The sequence below is a fragment of the Urocitellus parryii genome, chromosome 2 (assembly GCF_045843805.1).
Source record: "Urocitellus parryii isolate mUroPar1 chromosome 2, mUroPar1.hap1, whole genome shotgun sequence".
Taxonomy (NCBI): domain Eukaryota; kingdom Metazoa; phylum Chordata; class Mammalia; order Rodentia; family Sciuridae; genus Urocitellus; species Urocitellus parryii.
The window spans coordinates 12,643,238-12,661,224 of NC_135532.1; the positions used below are offsets into that span (position 1 = coordinate 12,643,238).

General features: G+C 50.0%; 1 protein-coding gene across 5 annotated transcripts in view; it reads right to left on the reverse strand.

Annotated features, from left to right (window-relative positions):
* The window catches only part of Farp1 (FERM, ARH/RhoGEF and pleckstrin domain protein 1), a 264,905-nt gene that overhangs the window by 221,800 nt on the left and 25,118 nt on the right, over window positions 1–17,987 (reverse strand). Inside the window, exon 2 of one of the 5 annotated variants that reach the window (XM_026399197.2) lies at window positions 17,139–17,330. The exons of the other annotated variants lie outside the window; for them this stretch is intronic. The gene's annotated coding sequence lies outside the window, so the exon portion shown is untranslated. The remainder of the gene's footprint in view (window positions 1–17,138; window positions 17,331–17,987) is intronic. 5 annotated transcript variants of the gene reach the window in all.

Sequence of the window (17,987 nt, forward strand, 5' to 3'; positions counted from 1 at the left end):
CAGGAACATAAGTGTTTCTCAGGCACAGACTCAAACAACCACTGGCCTTGACACAAACACTCATCTATCAGAGAAGCTGTGTGCAGCTGCCCCTCGCTCTCCATCACAAAGCCTAAAGTTAGAAGAGTTGAAAGCAAAATGGCCTTTGCAAGTCAAACACCTGCACTGGTTGGAATAGTTTCCGCTGGGTGTATGCGGTGGTGCACTCCTGTAATCCCAGCGACTCAGGAGGCTGAGGCAGGAGGATCTCCAGCTCAAAGCCAGCCTCAGCAACCACGAGGCCCTAAACAACTCGTTAAGATCCTGTCTCTAAATAAAATACACAATAGGGCTAAGGATGTGGCTCAGTGGTTGACTGCCCCTGAGCTCAATCACCGGAACTCAAATAAATACAGTTTTTAAGAATATTTTTTAACACTGAAAATCTAAGTAAATGTTATCCCACACAAGCCCCGCTTAAAGGAACATCCTCCATCACTGTAAGCAAGAATAATGAGCACAAATGTCTAAAGCATTTTCCAACTACCAAGAAAATAGACAAACCAAACCCAGAAATAAGATTTAAACAACAGTAAGAACTTATAATCTGTTACAGAAAACATGAATAGACCAAAAGGAAAAACATCACGGAATAATTATGGAATTTTCCTCTTCCCAACATCTATATAACTAAGTCAGTCTGAGAATTTTTTTTCCCCAAACTTCCAAATTTTCAGATAAACAATCTTTAAAAAAAAAAAAGTTATATTCCAAACTCATTTTACTTGGGTCCAACAAAACAAGAACATTTTTAATAGAAAGTTATGCCTCCTCCAAAAAAAAAAAAAAATCTCCATAAAATCCTACCTATGCAATGAAACACAAAAAGAACCCCTCCTACTGTAATCACGTAGGATTTAAACTGAGAATTGAGACGGAACAAGCAGAAAACTGTCCACTCTATTACAGCCAGAAAAGACAGTGTCAATCATACAATAAATAATTAATATAAAAAATCCCAGGGTCACACAGAGACACAAAGGCATCCAAAAACTGAACATCCGTTCTTTATTCATGCCCTTATTTACACACACTGTTGAGCGAGCAGGGACGGATACATCACAACAGGGAGGGGGACTGTGCGTCACTGTCATTTCTCTTCTTCTGAGAAGGGCTGAACGTCATGAGAAGCGGAAACCCAGCGGAGGCCAGTGAGCAGCAGGGCCTCTGGGGGACACATGGCAGGGAGCCTGCAGGGGAAGATGAGACCCAGTCAGGTCAGGGGACACTGGTGCCCTCCTGCAGAGGCTGCCAGGGCTCTGGACCTGTGGGCGGTGGGGAAACCCCACGTGAGCTCCAGCTCAGCTGTGCCAGGTCATGTGACACCCACTGAAGGCCTTAACGTGTCACTGTTTTGGAGAGGAGCCTAAGGTTTGTGGTTCCAATGCCATCTGGAATTACAACCTTCAAAACTGAGTGCACTGGAGAAAAGGACAGAGAATCCAGCCACCCTCTCCTCGAACCCTTGTCTCAACCTTCTCAGCTTCCTCTGTCCGCTGCTTTCCCTAGAATTATCCCAGGAGAACGCCACAGTGTGAATATGGTTTGTCTCCAAAATTCCTGTGTTGGAGCCTGGCCCCAGGGTAATGGTTCTGAGAGGTGATAGCACCTTTAAGAAGCAATTAGACCTTGAGGCTCCACTGTCAAGAGGCAGCTCCTGTGCAGATGTGAATGCTGCTTCCTTTGTGCCCCTTCTGTGATTGTCTGTTTCCCCTACAGCTTCTCCACCATAAGATGCAGCATGAGGCCTTCAACGGAAGCTAAGCAAATGCTGGTGCTGTATTTCGGGGCCTTCAGAAGCTGTGGGCCAAAATAAACCTCTTTTCTTTATAAATTATCCATCCCCAGGTATTTTTTATAGCAACGGAGAGTCTATCACATAATTCATGCATTTCATTTGTAATCGAGCTGCTCTGGGGTAGACAACCAACAAAGGGAACCCATGTAGAACTCAGGAATGACCATCAGCAGGGACTTATTTTATGTGCCCACATAGCAAAACTTCAACTGTAGGTCTCAAAACATGAATGGTGAAAACCCCTACAGTTCTATATTTATTATGACCACTGTAAAAAAGTTATTACCATGCCAACACAATTTTTATTAAATATTTAATTGTGATTAATAATTATCTTGATCAGTGCTAATAATCAAGTGTAGCCAATTACAAGTTAAAGAAGTCACAGTAATGGCAATAAGCTTATTAGTATTCAGAAGGAACCAATATGGTAGCTAGGTCTTTAAATTAATATGCAAAATTTCTACAACACAAAAATCCAGGAAGACTACTTTATACAGCATGACGAAGCCACAGAAAATCCATCTGGCAGGCAGAAAACTAAAGAATGCATTAATTTTTATGTAGTTGCAGAAACCAGGATGTCCTGCTAGGCGCCTGTCCAAACAGATCATTATAAATAAAAGGACTTAGAAAGGGAAATGGTGGTTGGTAGAAGCTAAGATGGCTTCATTAAAAGCAAATCAAGCCACCATCACCTCCTTTCCCATCTTTGACAGACTTCCAGGCTGGATGATCAGAGCTCATCAGCCTCAACACATCTGGGTTTCAGTAAGGGCATTTGGAAGAAACGCTCATGACATGACCTTGCATTAGACAGGGACGAGGGCTGGAGACAGGAAGGTAGGCTGTGACTTTAAGAACACACCCAAAGAGTTTTGGGGGGTTTTTCTATACCCGGTGATTGAACTCAGGGACATGTGACCACCGAGTCACATCCCCTGCCCTGTTTTGCATTTTATTTAGAGACAGGGTCTCACTGAGTTGCTTAGCACCTCCCTACTGCTGAGGCTGGCTTTGAACTCGAGATCCTCCTGTCTCAGCCTCCCAAGCCACACCCAGAGAGTTTTGAAAGATTCAAGAACATTTTCCTAAACTGAATCCTAGACAAAGTCTGCATTCTTGTAAGGCACCACATATCACTTATTAACTGCTCAGTGAAGCATCAGTGTGTGCACATCACAAATCACTGAGGCAGAGAACACCCGGAGGAGGTGCAGCAGGAGCAAACGCTGCACCCCACGACGTCTCCTGGGGTCTGCGATCCCACCTACTCCCACAGGCCGAGGTGCGGAAGGCGGCCGGCCCCTCCACCGGAGCTCAGCTCTCCTCTGAAAGGAGATGATCACACCGCAGTCTGGTTTTGGGGACTCAGCAACCCTAATTCTCCAAAGACAAAGGTTGCTGTGAAAGACAGGTTGCCGGGCGGACACAGGTGCATGCGCACACACGTGACTGGTGGCTTGGGTACAGGCTGCAGGAAAACAGGCATCTCGCAAAGTCCATTGGACAAAAACACCAGTTTGAGCTTAGAGGGACCAAGTCTTGTCTTTTTACCTGTATAGGTGAATTAGTGTCATTTTCCTCAATTTTAAATCTTCAAAGAAATTTTCTAGGGATTATTTTTTCAAAAAATAACAAGTAGCAGCCAATGTTGTCAGTATTGATGGCAACGTGATATTACACTTGTAGAAATCGATTATGTGCCAATACCATAAATACCTTAGGCTCCCCGCAATTTGCCATTTATAAGAATTTAGCTTTGAGAAATCATTCCAAGAAACCAAAAGGCGATTAGCACAAGCAAGCTCTTTGTGGTGTTATTTACATTAATGGCAACTCAAAACACCCAAAGAAAGGTTAACCAAGTTACGATACCTCTACTGCCTAGAACAGCATATGCTCAACTTCTACACATGAAGACTCTACAACATAGAAGACTCCACTTGGTATAATATTTCTTTAAAAAAAAAAAAAGAATGCACAATTGCTTCACAAATGACTGTGGAAGCATAGACAATATCTGGATATCAGATGTAAACAATTTAACTTGTTGGGGTTTTAGGATTCAAAGCCATTTTTCTCCTTTAACTGAAAGGTTGGATTTACTTTATAATGCAGGAAGGAAAGCAATGCTAAAATAAAGAAATGGTTTACAGTGCCTTCATAATCAGGATGAAATTCATCTTGGTAGCCTACAGATCATGACCAGGATATACTGCAAAAATCTACTTCTGTATTGATGAATTCTTGGAACCCCCAAAGCATGTTCCAGGGTTACATAGTGAAAGGGTTCCCAAGCCCACCCTGGAAAGCCCTCGGTGCCGCCATGATGCTGAACGACACTATGAAGGCCTAAGGACTATGTGTAATGCCCTGTGCACTGAGAAGCATGTTCTTAAGCCCAATTCAATGTCCCCCGTGTTCATTCCACCTGGTCAAAGACCCTTACGGTTGCATTTTGATGCGGAGACCACAGGCCAGTTCTCAGAGGTCAGCTGTGCCAACAGACCTGCAAAGGGAGCTCTTAGAAGTAGGAGAAATGGCATCAGAGGTTACCGTGGTAGCTGGGGCAAGGCGGGAGTCCCCATAATGCCTCAGTCGCGGTGCTGCCAAGTTCTGGGTGCAGCGTCTGCTCTTGGGGAGGACTGGGCATATGTGGGTTTAGGAAGGTGGCAGGAGAGTTCACCCATTTACAGCACTGGTCATTGGTATCCTGGAGTCAAAAATCTATCCATGTAACTGCTTTTATATAAAAGAAAAGAACAGAAATGATAGTCATAGACCCCAAAGGTCATTAGGTCTCCCACCTCTGCAGGCTGGGAAGGCAGCAGCTGAAAATTTCTAATGAGAAGCAAATGAAGGTGACCCCTAAGTTTGGAAGGCAGAAAGAGGTACACAACAAACACAGAGAGCGGTGAAGACTCTGAGGTAGAGTTTCTTTAAGCACTGGTGTCTAACAACTATCCCCCTGGAAGGCACAGCCAAAGCCTTTCGCCACTTCTTAAGATCATGTAGAGGCACCACACTGAATAGAATCCATTCTAAAAGGCTTGCATGGTAATTGTTCCCGTATCAATGCACAATAACCTTGCAGAAAAGGGGAACAGGCTCATTTTCTTTTACAAATATTTTACAAAGGAGTGGAGATTGCTTTAATCTCACCACCATCCCAATTCTTCAACAGATCAGCTCAAAGGGAGAAAAGCTAACACAAAACTATTGCAGACATGGTCACAAAAACCAGAGCACAGGCAGGAGAGAGAAGGACAATGAAAACAGGGAGAGAGAAAGAGAGAGAGAGAGAGGGGGGGGGAGGGAGGGGGGAAGGAGGGAGGGAGGGAGGGAAGAAAGGCAGGGCACATTTCAGTTACTAGATGTAGATATTTCTAGTAAAAGAAACCTGGTAGGATGAAAAGATGAACTTCAATGAACAAGGTAAAAACAATTAGGCTTTTCAACTAGAATCACCCGAAAGGTTTTTGTTAAGAGAAATCACAAATCTCAACTGTTGCTCCTGAAATTGGGACAAGAGTTTATCCACACTTGAAATCTTCCCTAGGATACTAAAAATAAAAATGCAAAACATATTTATTATTGTGAGGCCTCAAACTAGTTTTTAAATTAAAAATCCAACTATGCCAGACTTGAAAAGTCTTTTTTAATACACATTGCGATAATAAATAGTCTCTCTATTGAATATGTATTTAATTTGAATATATATTGGTTGGTTAGGGAATTTTTTTCCTACAATTTGCATAATCTGGTTAACTAATTCATCATTTACTCAAATCCTTTTCTGAGCTGCTCATTACAAAACCAGGTTTCCTAAAAGAATCTTTAATTATTCCCTGATCATCAAAAGCAGTTACCCTCTGCCGGTGACACTGATGCAGGTGAACAGGTACCTCTATGAACTTGGCTTGAAACAGGCCAAGGTGACTTAGGTCAGCAAAGGACTTCTGAGGACGGATTAGAAATGGAAGGGCCTTAAATAGACGTTAAGTGTTCTTCCTATATGGTTTCACAATGAGCCCCCAAAAAACTCACTTCTGACCATCACAACCTTCAGCCTGCCTCCACAGCCCCCCAGAGCGCCGGAGGTCATGAACTTGGCCACAGATTACGCGATCTCAGTCCTTTTAACAAGCATGTCCCCGGCGGCCAGCCCCTATCGGGGTACTCAGCCATTCCCTGGGAGCATCGGGGTCAGCAGGCCTGCATCAGAGGACAGGTGGGAGAGGAAGGGCTCCCTCCGGGCCCAGAGGACAGGGATGCTCGGAAGTGGAGGAAGTCGGACACCTTTGGGCAGGAAAACCTCCGTGGGCCTTGGTGGTCTCCCCTCAAGGTGAAGTTCCAACCGCAGAACACTCTAGTCCACGGGGCACAGGGTTCTCGGCACACCCTAGGCCCATGTCAACTAAGGAATCCCTCTGGGCCTCCGGGGGTGCTGGGTCACCAGGACACCCCTTCCTGCTGAGCACCACCCACCGCCCTAGGGCAGCTGCTCAGAGACTCTAGAAAGGAGGGTCCTCCAAGGGCAGCAAGGGGCGCTCAGCCTTCCTCTTCCTCACAGCCACCGTGGGGCCCTGGGAGACCCTGAGGTGGTGCTGGCCAGGTCAGGGGCAGTGCAGCTCCAACTTCACACCGTCACACACACCTCCACAGACATCTGCAGAGCCGCTTTTCCACAGCGGCTGTCTCGGACACTCAGGGCTGTCAAGGACAGGGTCCCCGGGCACGAGGAGACCGCCAAACACCAAGGACAGCAGGCCGCGGGAAGAGCCACACACCCTGAGGGGTGCCCACGGCCACGCTCAAGTTGGCGGAGGGCACCCTGCGGCCACCCAAGGGGACTTCAGAGCTCTGAGAATGTGCTTGCTCTGGGCACAGGGACTAGCTCCTTAGATCTCCTCCCCCAGGAATCCCCTGTTTCTCAAGTCACAAGCGACTGTCTTCAGAAGCTGCCTGACTCCCCAAAGAGTGTCCAACGCACATACCACACGTCGTTCTAGCAGCGTGTATTAATAAAGGTAAAAAGGCGATACATAAAAAAAGAGGACAGAAGTTCTGGTCACAGAAGTTACAAGAGGAAAATGGGAATAAGACAGTCTGCATTTGTCCATCAGGTCTCTCCCCTGGATTCCAACCGCCACCTGGTTTTTGCAATGAGTGATTTGGCCTTGCATTCAAGACCCCTCAGGGGACACCAGGCCAATCTTTCCAGACTTTTCTCTATTTCCCTTCAGGGCTCACGACCTCCCTTGGTCACCCTGCCCAACGACTGTTTCCCAAATTCCCACCTGATGACACTTTCTTCCTTCATCAAAGGATCATCTCAAATGCCGCATCCTCCCCAAAACCATTCCTGCTCCCCTCTACTGGAGAGCCTGGAGCACCCTGCGTTTCCATCGGGAGCTTTCCCTGTTGTGCCTTCTCTTACAGCATCGTCCGGACTCTTGATTGGGCCGAGAGTGAGGCTCAGACTTCAGACATTCAAACGTGGAGTGAGACAGTCACAAAGATGGAGCTCACAGCAGCATGTCACCTTCCTGGGAAGGGACAGGAGCAGCCCAGGCAATGGTTTCGAAAAGCTCTATTAGCTTCTAGACTTAGAGATACGTGAACATGACGCCTGGGCTCTGGGAACTGGTACGACAAACCTCGAAAGGTCCAGCAACCCGCCTCTGGTCACACCCTGAGGCCGAAGCGGCGACTCGACTTCCCGAGTTGCACAGACACGTCCCATTTTGTTCACCCACCTGCACCGCCAGAAGGTGAAAGGGACCCAAGTGTCACTGAGGGGTGAGTGGATACACAAAATGTGGCCCAGCCTCGAAGAAGACGGTGGTGACGCCCCATGACGTGGACGGCCCACGAACTCGCCCTGCTGAGTGCAAGATGGCAGTCACAAAGTCAAAAGAGACACGTCCCCGGACGTGTGTGCCCAGGACAGGCCCTTCAGGGACGGGAGGCAGAAGGGTGGCTGTCAGGGCCTTCAGGGACGGGAGGCAGAAGGGCAGGGGAGGGGGGGAGGTGACTGATGGGAGCGGTCTCTGGGGACAGGTGAGGACAGAGCTGTGTGGATGGATTCCGCCACTGAACTCTCTCTGCGCCTGCCGACGGTGGCGAGGCTGGGGACGGGCCAGGGCAGGCTGCTGGCCCAGCATGCTCCCGTTTCCCCACAGTGTGAATAATTTCCCAATGATTAAAGAATCCATGCCCTATCCCAGCAGGCAATTTAAGAATGACATGTTAACGTATTGTTGGGTCTTCAAACCCGCCTTCGGCCTCCCTCCTCGAGTAGTTTAAAAGTTGAAATCTGGCCGGCTGTCCAGGGTGGAGGGAAGGACAAACCATGTGGACGCCGCATTGAGTACCTAGGGCCCGGCCTGGACCTGTCCTTGGAAGGGCAACGGGGACAGCCACCACGTCCACCTCAGGCCTGGGCACAAGAGACTCACCAGCCAAACACTGAAGGCAAATTACCCCCGAGGAAAAAGAAAGAACAGGATGCTCCAAGGAGGCAGCGGGTCTGAGCAGACCCAGCCCCCTCCGGGCCCGCCTTCCAACCCCCACATGGCTCATGTCAGCTTGTTGTTGATGTTGTTGTTGTTGGGTTTGTGTGTGTGTGTGTGTGTGTGTGTGTGGTTTTTGTTTGTTGGTTGGTTGGTACTGAGTATTGAACCCACTTGACCACTGAGCCATACCCCCAGCCCCCTTTTTATATTTTATTTAGAGTCAGGGTCTCTCTGTGTTACTAAGAGCCTCATTAAGTTGCTGAGGCTGGCTTTGAACTTGTGATCCTCCTGCCTCAGCCTCCCCAGCTGCTGGGATGTCAGGCGTGTGCCACCGCGCCTGGCTCACCTCGGCTCTTGTGGCACACAGCTCGGCCACCTTTGAAGATGAGTGATCCCAAAATAGGGGCCCGGGCAAAGGCACATAATAATGTGCATTATGAACGTCACCAAGAGGAGCTGCTAAAAAATGAACATGCCGAGGCCACTGCTGAAACTCTCGAAGCACTTCAGACAGTGGGGACAGAGCATCCGCCCAAGCAAGGAGCCCGCGTGAAGGGTCAGGAAGCCGGCCCCGAAAGCAAGGCAACAGACGCAGTTCACAGAAAGGAGTTCTCCGCTGACTCAAAAATGCTAAAGCTGAACAGAGGCTCAGACGTGAAGTTCCCAAAGGTTGATCACCTTCAGTCCAAGAGACTTCACGTGGACTGATGGGACTGAAGGGAGAGATGGACTAAAGGCCAGTTGCAGAACGGGAGTCCCACAACTCCAGGGGTAAATTACGGAAGCAGCGCCTGCTAACCAGACCCAGGGAACACACTCGAGAAAGGAACGATGATACACGAACGGCTGCAGGGACAGGTGCTGGATTTGGAAGGAAACAAGAGAAGGAAGGTACACGGCATCGACATTCCTGAAAAGTGAGCATCATTAGAAAATATGCAAAATATGAAAAGATCTTAAAAACCTTCAGCTAGAATTTGAATCTGCAGATATCACAGTATAAGAAGTTCCAGGAAAGTGACATAGAACAGCCAGTGGCCAAACATACTGTAAAGGTCCAAACTTCAAGCATACGCCTGTAATCCCAGTGACTTGGGAGGCTGAAGCAGGAGGATCACAAGTTAGAGACCAGCCTCAGCTACTTAGTGAGACCCTGTCCCAAAAAAAAAAAAAAAAAAAAAAAAAAGAGCTGGGGATGTGGCTCAGTGGTTAAGCACCCCTGGCTTCAATCCCTGGTACAAAAAAAATTAAGATTTTAAAACAAACCCTAAACTTCAAAAGGAATGAAACGATGTCATGGGCATGAACAATGGAAAAAGCTAGTCATGAGCAAAGGAGAAGAACACCAACCCGGCCTCGGCTTTCCCCTCCAGAAATATCCAAGACAAAAAATGAGAGAGAAACATCTGAAACACTGGGGACAAGAGCCTGACCAAATCCTTGGTGAGACCCAGCCGTGGCCAAGGAGTTAGGAACCCAAGGGAGACAGAACCCACGGACACCTCTCAATAAACAAGCCGACAGTGAAACCCAGCCGACCGAGAGGGCGTCAGAATTGAAATTCAGGACTGGCAAAGCCATAATAAAAAGCCTGGCAACAAAGGCTAAATCCACCCCAGGACGACTCAGCCAAAGAGCTCGGCAAAGTGGTATTAGAACAGAATATAAATGTTACAATCCTTTATATTGTGAAATTCATAATTAACTGATAAAATTTTGGAGGTAAGGGTAGGAGAGGCAGCCTAAGGCTGATACTGATTTTTTTTACTCTCCAAGGAGAAAGTATATATATATCTCAAATTGAAATATGACGTTTATGAGGAATTATTCTAATCTCTTAAAATTTATCATCTTTTCTCATAAATTTGGTTTCCAAAAGATACCTCTAATCTCCTGCGGAAAAGTCAGAATTCTCTCAGTCTCTCTTCAGTTTCCTTTTCTCTGCTTTAATCAATTTTATTTTATACCTTTAAGTAAAATTACTGTACGGTAAAGGTCCCATCCATCCTTCTGACTTTGTCTGTAGCAAGTTCCAGATGGAGTTTGCAAAATGTTAATATCCCTTCTATAAATGGGGAGATTCGGGTGAGTTTAAAACAGTTCCCCCAAACAAGTTAACTTTCAGAGCAACAACCACCAAAAAAAAAAAAAAAAAAAAAAAATGTCCTTACTACCTAAGAAAGAGACTGTAGTGGTTTTGGTTCCATTTTGGCCAGCAAAAGGCGAAACCTAAACTTAGGCCATCCGTGCGCTGTTATTCCTGTTATTTCCCACTTCTTGGGGATGAAACAACTTCAGAGTAGTTGAGTGATTTGCACAGGGCCGCCCAGCTAGGATGTGACCTCAGATAGCTAGGCTTCAAAGCATGTGGGCTGAGAGAATTACTCGAGATAATTGGGTTCCCCTGATGTTTCCCACCTGGAGTAGACATGTCCACGCCTGCGCCACAGACAGCAGCGTCTGCAGGGACGGCTTCACTTCCCGTCTAGTGGACGCTCTTTCAAATGCCAGCTGCAAAGATGCATTCAAGGGTCCTAAAGACCCATATCTGAACCGGGTCATTCTGATCTACCCTAAGAAGACAGCTGTCGAGACAGGGCAAGGTCAATGAAGACATCCAATGGGGGATTTCACCAATAAACTAGAAACACGGTGAGAAAACAAAGCAGAGCAGAACACACCGTGGTCCACTCCGTGGGAACTTGAATGCACATTTGGGGGACTCCTGAGTGTCCCAGGGACATGGTCACCAAGTGAAGAGAGCATTCCTCTTTGAACCCAGACGGCTGCGTTCAGGGAGCATCTCTCGTGGCTCCCAAACCCCACTCCAGGGTAACTGTTCAATTAAAAGGCGGCACCCACAAGGGGTCAGAGAAAGACGGCAGGGAGAAGAACGTCAGTGACAGAAGACAGACACTGAGCTGGGACGGCTCCGCCCGGTCCTGACTCCAGGGGCTGCACACAGGGCAGACACCAGCCTCTCCCCAGCCGGGCGCGACCCTTCTGTGGAGGCTGAATCCAGGGACCTGTGTACCAAGGGACGGGGGCCGGCCAAGAGCTGGAGCAAACACTGTACTGAAAATGGGGTGTCGAGTCAAAATGTGTACCCCAAACTGTGATCCCCACCCCCTCTAGCCCGCCTCTACCGCAGGGTTCTGCAACAGAGCGCACACCCCACACAGCGTCAAAGAAGCGTCCCTGCAAACCGGGGAGCTCAGCAGGAAAGACCTGGTGACACCAGCATGATGTGGGGGTCCCCGGAAAAAAAGTGGATTCCCACCCAATCCCAGCAGGCAGAGCCCACCATGTACAGCCCCCGACACACCACCATGTACAGGCCAAGCCGCCTGTGAGGGCCCCGCTAGAGGACAAGTGACCCCAGGTCAGCAGCCATTTCAAGAAAAGTGGAAGGAAAGATAAATATGGAATCGCGACCCTCAGAGAAGTGGCCAGTAGCTGCTGTTCCTTCTGTTGTCAACAACTCATCTCACTCCCTCCACAGGCTGCTCCAGGACTCCTCCCTGGTGGCCCGGCAGCAGTGCTGGGGGCGTGGGGTGGGGTCACAGTGGGTTGACTCTCCGCCACCACCGGGAGTGTGCAGGTAAAGCCTGAATTTGAAAAAGAAATCGCACGCGCCACTTTACGGCATTGATCTGAAAAACTGAGAATCAGGATGGCCAGGTGCAGTGGGGCACACTGTGATCCCAGAGGCTCGGGGAGGCCCAGGCAGCAGGATCACAAGTTGAAGGCCGGCCTCAGCAAATTAGCCTGAAAGCCACTCAGTGAGACCCTGTCTCAAAATAAAATGTAAATAAGGTCTGGGGATGGGGCTCAGAGGTTGAATGGCCCTGGGTTCAATCCCCAGGACCAAGAAAGAAGAATTAGAAACAAATGATATAAATATGTCATTTCAAAACTTAAACACAGACCAAAAATGTCACAACATTTGAAAAGGATCCTCTTAGGTGTGATGGATCCGTGTGTGGAGACAGGGCACCACTGGTTTTCATTATAAAATACATATTTTTCAGAAATTTAAAATGAGTACATGTCACTTTTATTTTAAAAGGCAGACACAGTGACACAGGACATGGTCCCAGCTAGTCAGGAGGCCGAGGAAGAGAATCCCGTGAGCCTAGGTGTTCCAGATGGGTCTGGGCCACAGAGCAAGATCCAGTCTCCAAAGAAAGGAAAGGAAAAAAATTAAAATGAAAGCCTGTTGCGAAACGACACATGCAGTGTGACCTGTCTTTCAATCAAGACCAGGTGACAAGGGCACTAAGTGTCGCTAGTGGTCATCTCTGGGAGGGGAAGGTCAGGGGTGTGCTACTTTCCATTTTAGTTTTTCATTTTCTGCCCTGAGCACACCCCACTTCTAAACACCCTTTCAAAGAGCTGGGGACGTAACTCAGCCCTAAAGCACCCCGGGTCCCAGCCCAGTACCGGGGAAAATGGACAATAAACCACACTAGTGACAAGGTGTGTTTCTGGCTGCCCGCCCTGGGCACAGGAGGACACGGAGGCCCTTAGAAGCCAATGGAAAATGAGGGTCCGCGAGGAGGATGCCTGTCAGGGAACCCAGCCCAGGGCAAGGAGAGGGGTCAGCCGAGGGGAAGTTCTGGAAAAGAACCAGATGGTTCGCTCTTGCTCAAGACGGAGACTGACGTCTGCCCCACCCTGAGAAGAGAACTCCTGCAGGATCCAGGAGCTGGGAGCCAGGCTCACCCACTGCTGGGAGGGCAGCGGCAGGACCCGCCAGCAGGTCTGCAAGACCCCCACCCGGGGCTCAGGGCAGCCAGAAGGGGGAGACGCCCCAGCAGGCCAGGGCCGATGACCAGACGGTGGTGCAGGCACAGTGGAGGGACTTCCAGAGAGGCCAGTCCTCTGCCTCCTACAACGTGGATGAGTCCCGAGCATGCCACGCTGAGAGGAGATGCCAGGCACAAACTCTGATCCGCCCCACTCCTGTAAGGTATCTAGCGCTTCCCAGATCACAGAACAGGGCCAGGGAGAGGGACAGAGAGTTTCAGTTGTTCAAGATGAAGTTCGAGATCTGTGGACGCAGCCATGTGGACACAGTGAACGACTGAACTGAACACTTAAAAACGGAAGAGAGGACTCGGTGTGGTGGGCACGCCTATGATCCCAGTGGGTCTGGAGGCTGAGGCAGGAGGATCTCAAGTTTGAGGCCAGCCTCAGCAACTTAGCAAGCCCCTGTCTCAAAATAGTAGTAGGTAGTAATAATGATAATAAAAAGAGCTGGGGATGTGGCTTAGTGGTGGAGCACCCTTGGGTTTAATCCCCAGTACCATGAAAAAAAGTCGAGAGGGTACATTTTATATTATGTGTTTCTTTTACAATTAACTTGTTTTTCTTTTTGCTTTTTTTTTTTTTTTACTTTCAAAGACAGAAAGAGAGGGAGAAAGATGGAATGACTGACAGATCCAAGACTGGGAGGCGGAAAGGATAATGGAGACCAGTTAAGGAGCCAGGAGGGATGAGGCAGGACAGCTTCCGGGCTGCAGGCTCCTGTGACTCTGTTTGGTTGAGGTTAACCTTCTGTCGCTCAGATGGCAACCAGTTCCCCTCCCAAGACAAATCCACTCCGGGCTCCCTGGAGCTGTGTCTCGGATTGCACAAACTGTGTTCCTAAGACCATTCCCCAGACCCTGACTTTGGCTGTGAGCCCTTGAGGACAGAAACCACGTTTTACACTCCTATTCGTGAATGGCCCACAGAACAGGTACCTCAATCAAGAGTGGCTGGTTACTGAAAAGTCGATCAATCAAGCTCCCCGGCAGTCTGTGGCCCAAGCATCTTCTAGAGAATGCAACGCCCAACTTCAACCTTGACCCACACCCTCTTATCACCATGGCCAGTCAGAAGCAGGGTAGAGGTTGGAGCGCGTAATCCCAGGAGCCGAGTGGGTTCAAATCACAGCTCTGTCCATTGCCAGCTGTGTGACTCTGGGCCGTCACTTGACCTCTCTGTGCCTCCATTTCCTCAGGTGTCCCTTATCTCTCAGCACTTGGGGAGAAAGCAAATGAACATCTGTAAAGGGCTTAAGCCCTGCTAGGCCTAAAGCTTCGCCACCACAGCTGCCTGTGATCATTTAAGCAGGGGACATGGCAGCTGGACAGTGGAGAGGCAGACAGTCCAGGTGCCCCAGGCCAGGTGTTCTGACATGTCCCATGCGGCTTTCTCTAGGAAGGTCTTTCCAAAGACAATACAGAGCCGCCTACAGTGATTTCCCGGGCCCTCCTGGAATCTGTCACGCTGTCAAAAGGCTATTTCACTCACTCCGCGTCTTCAAACACATCTGGAATCTGCACCAAAAAAAAATATGAAACCTGCAGGCACCCGTTATCACACTCGTGTGCATGTAGAACTCCCGATGTGTGCCAGAAGGGGCTATACCTGTGACTCTGTCGACAAAGGCTCCCAGTCACCGACCTGTGAAGACACTGTCAACAGACACCAACCTACGAGCAGAGAGGTGCACACCCCGACGTGAACAGCATGGGGCTCACGGCCATCACCTGCACAGCTCAGCGGGCGGGCAGCCCCCGCCGAGCACCGCTGCACCTGGCACTGGGCTCACCAACGAACGAACTCGACTGCTCACACCTGGATCCTCCTCTCAGTCTTCCTCGGAAGGTGTTTAAGACCTGAAATGGGCATTCTGGAGCTGGAAGGTAGGAGGAGAGTCAGGACTCCAGGGAGTCCACGAAGTCCCCAAGGCCTTCCTGTCACTACGCTCTGAGTGACAGAGCTTCAGCGGATCCCTCAGACCTCGCCTGAGTCGCTGCGAACAGGGTGAGCCCGTCCCTGGTCAGCGCGGCCCCCTCTTACACAGCGAGCCGGTGGGCACGGGGGCCTCCAGCTAGGGCTGTGGCTTCTGGTGCTTTATCCTACTCACATCAGGTCCCCATGCCTGTTACCCCCGAACCCCTATACCCAGGGCAAAGCAATGCACCACCAGGCCACAGTTAGGCAACCCTGGCCCGAGCTCCTACTATTATTATTATGATTCTCATTATTATTACAATTAGTGCATACTGATTATATAGAAGAGTTTCCATGTGACACTTCTGCACATGCACCCTCCCCATTACCCTCTTCCCCTTCTTTACCCCACCCCCCACTGGCTCCTTTCTATTCCTCAAAGGCCCCTGTGCCAGTAAGTCCTGGCCAGCATGGGACAGTGTGCACACCACACCAAGGTAAGAAAAACGGGGCAAACCACACACTCTGTTCGTACGTTGGAGCTATACCTGTGACACTCTGGTGCTGTCCTTAACTGGCAGGGACTCACTGAGGCAGCCCCCACCCCCCTCCCATGGCCCAGGCTTCCAGTGAGGCCTTATGAGATCCCCAGACACCTCCCAAGCCTGCTGCGTTCCAGGGTCACAGGGTCCCCTGAGGACCCCCAGCCTCCAGGTCCAGGAGGGGAAACCTACAGCCAATGAAATCAGAGCCTGAAGACATTCCTACCAGCTGATGGACATTCGGAAATAGCCAAATTCCTCCTGAAGGAGTTTCCACCAGCACCACCTGAGATCTAAGTGAACCCAGGACCAACTTGCTGTGGACACCAACTGCCCAGAAAAGCCCCTGCCCAGCCTGGGGAGAACAGAGCCCTCAGGGACAAAGGGTAATCAACCCGAGGCTTCCTGACTGAAGGCCGTGCGTAAGGCTGAGGGCGACACAGCCCTGCAGAGTGGGAAAGAGAGCCATCCCACACCAGAGCTCAAGACGGGAGGACCACAGACGGCCGGACAACAGCAGAACATACACTCCCCGCGCCTCGACGGCACGCTTTCCCCTGTGATCCTCAGCACCCTGAACGCATCTTTCTGGCCCAGCGTCGGTCTGCCGTGGTACTGGGTGGCTGCCAGCCGATGCAACGCTGTGGCTCTGATGTCTCCCACCCCGGCTTTCAGAAGTGTCCCACCCGCTCCCTGGGCTCCAGACCCCACCCCCTGAGCCCACAGATGTTGGAGGAGAGAGAGGTTTGGCTTCTGCTCCTGTACATGCGCGTCAAGGCCTGCAGAATCCTCACAAAGAAACGCAGAGTCAGCACAGTGTGCAAAGGCAGCAGAGAGGCTCGCTCCCCCCTGCAGCTTCTCCTCTTCCAAAAACATAAACATGGACCCAGCACCTCGCCCAAGGCCTACAGAAACCAGAGGTGGCCAGGTGGAGGCCACCAGGGACCGTCTCCCCAATTTTGGCTATTTCCGAACATCCATCAAGCTGGTCTTTTTTTTTTTTTTTTTTTTTTTTAAGAGAGACAGAGAGAGAGAGAGAATTTTTAATATTTATTTTTTAGTTTTCGGCGGACACAAATCTTTGTTGGTATGTGGTGCTGAGGATCGAACCCGGGCCGCACGCATGCCAGGCGAGCGCGCTACCGCTGAGCCACATCTCCAGCCCCTCAAGCTGGTCTTAAAGCTCCTGGTTGCTTTAAGTTGGATGTCTAAGGAGCTGTTGGTTCTGCGGATGGGCATTTTCGAGGGGCTTGGTTAGAGACGCTATGGGGCAATCATCCTTTTGGCTACAGCCCCTGGGGGTAGTGGGGAAATTCTGAGGGGTTCAGGAGACCAGCAACCCAGACCCGCCCAGTGGAACTGCGGGAGCCCAGCCCGAGCCCCCTGTCAACCAGGGAGACCCTGTACTCAGGACCTCCCTTCCCCTCCATCACCGGGTGCTCAAGGTCACCGAGACCTTCAAAGCAGCTGAACTGAGATCAGCAGCCAGGCCCGGGGTCTGCGGATTCCTACCCAGGCCCAGTCGCTGCTCATCAGCTCAAACTCTCCCGTGTCTCCCACCGCAGGACACCCTTCCTTTGTTCCATCCAGAAGAAAACGCGGCGCTGATGACAGGCTGGCACACACCCTCAGACACAGCGGAGACATCTGCAGTCGGGAGAGCAGCAAAGAAAACCTCGCAGGCTGAATCTGATTTTCTGTGTGCTGGGGAGGAAAACGAGACAGAGACACGTGAAGCAGAGCTTGTGCGGACCCGCACGGGGACGACGCGCGGGGACGACGCGGGAACAGCGGACCAAACGTGTCATTCACTCCAACGAGCTGTTTCTGAGGCTGCCTGGGGGAGGGAGGAGGGATTTTAAGTCAATCATATCAATGGCCTTCAACGAATTACAAAGACCTGAAACATTTTGCATGATTTCAAAAATAATTCAGGTCTGGTATTACTACGGCTTTTACAGTAATTCTAATAACGAAACCTGTAGGCACCTGTTGCCACACTCTCGTACTCTACCTGGCCAAAGAAAAGGAACCTCCAATTGAACATGGCAGATTCACCACCTGCCTCTGTCACCTCTCCCACTAAAAACCCTACTGAAACGACAGTGGACAGATTGTTTAAAGGACAGAGAACAGGTAGCTGGCAGCACACAAGAGCAAACGGGACAGTTCACTGACTCTGGGCTGAGGGGGACCAGAGAAGCCACGGATGGCAGCCTAAGTGATGCTCCCAGGGCCTCCAGCCCATGGACCAGCCTCTTCCGGAGCCCAAGAGGCTCATGCTGAAGGGAGTCTGAGGGGCAGAGGAACAGGGTGTAGTCAATGCACAAAGAAGCCAGACCTCATACCCCACGGTCCTTC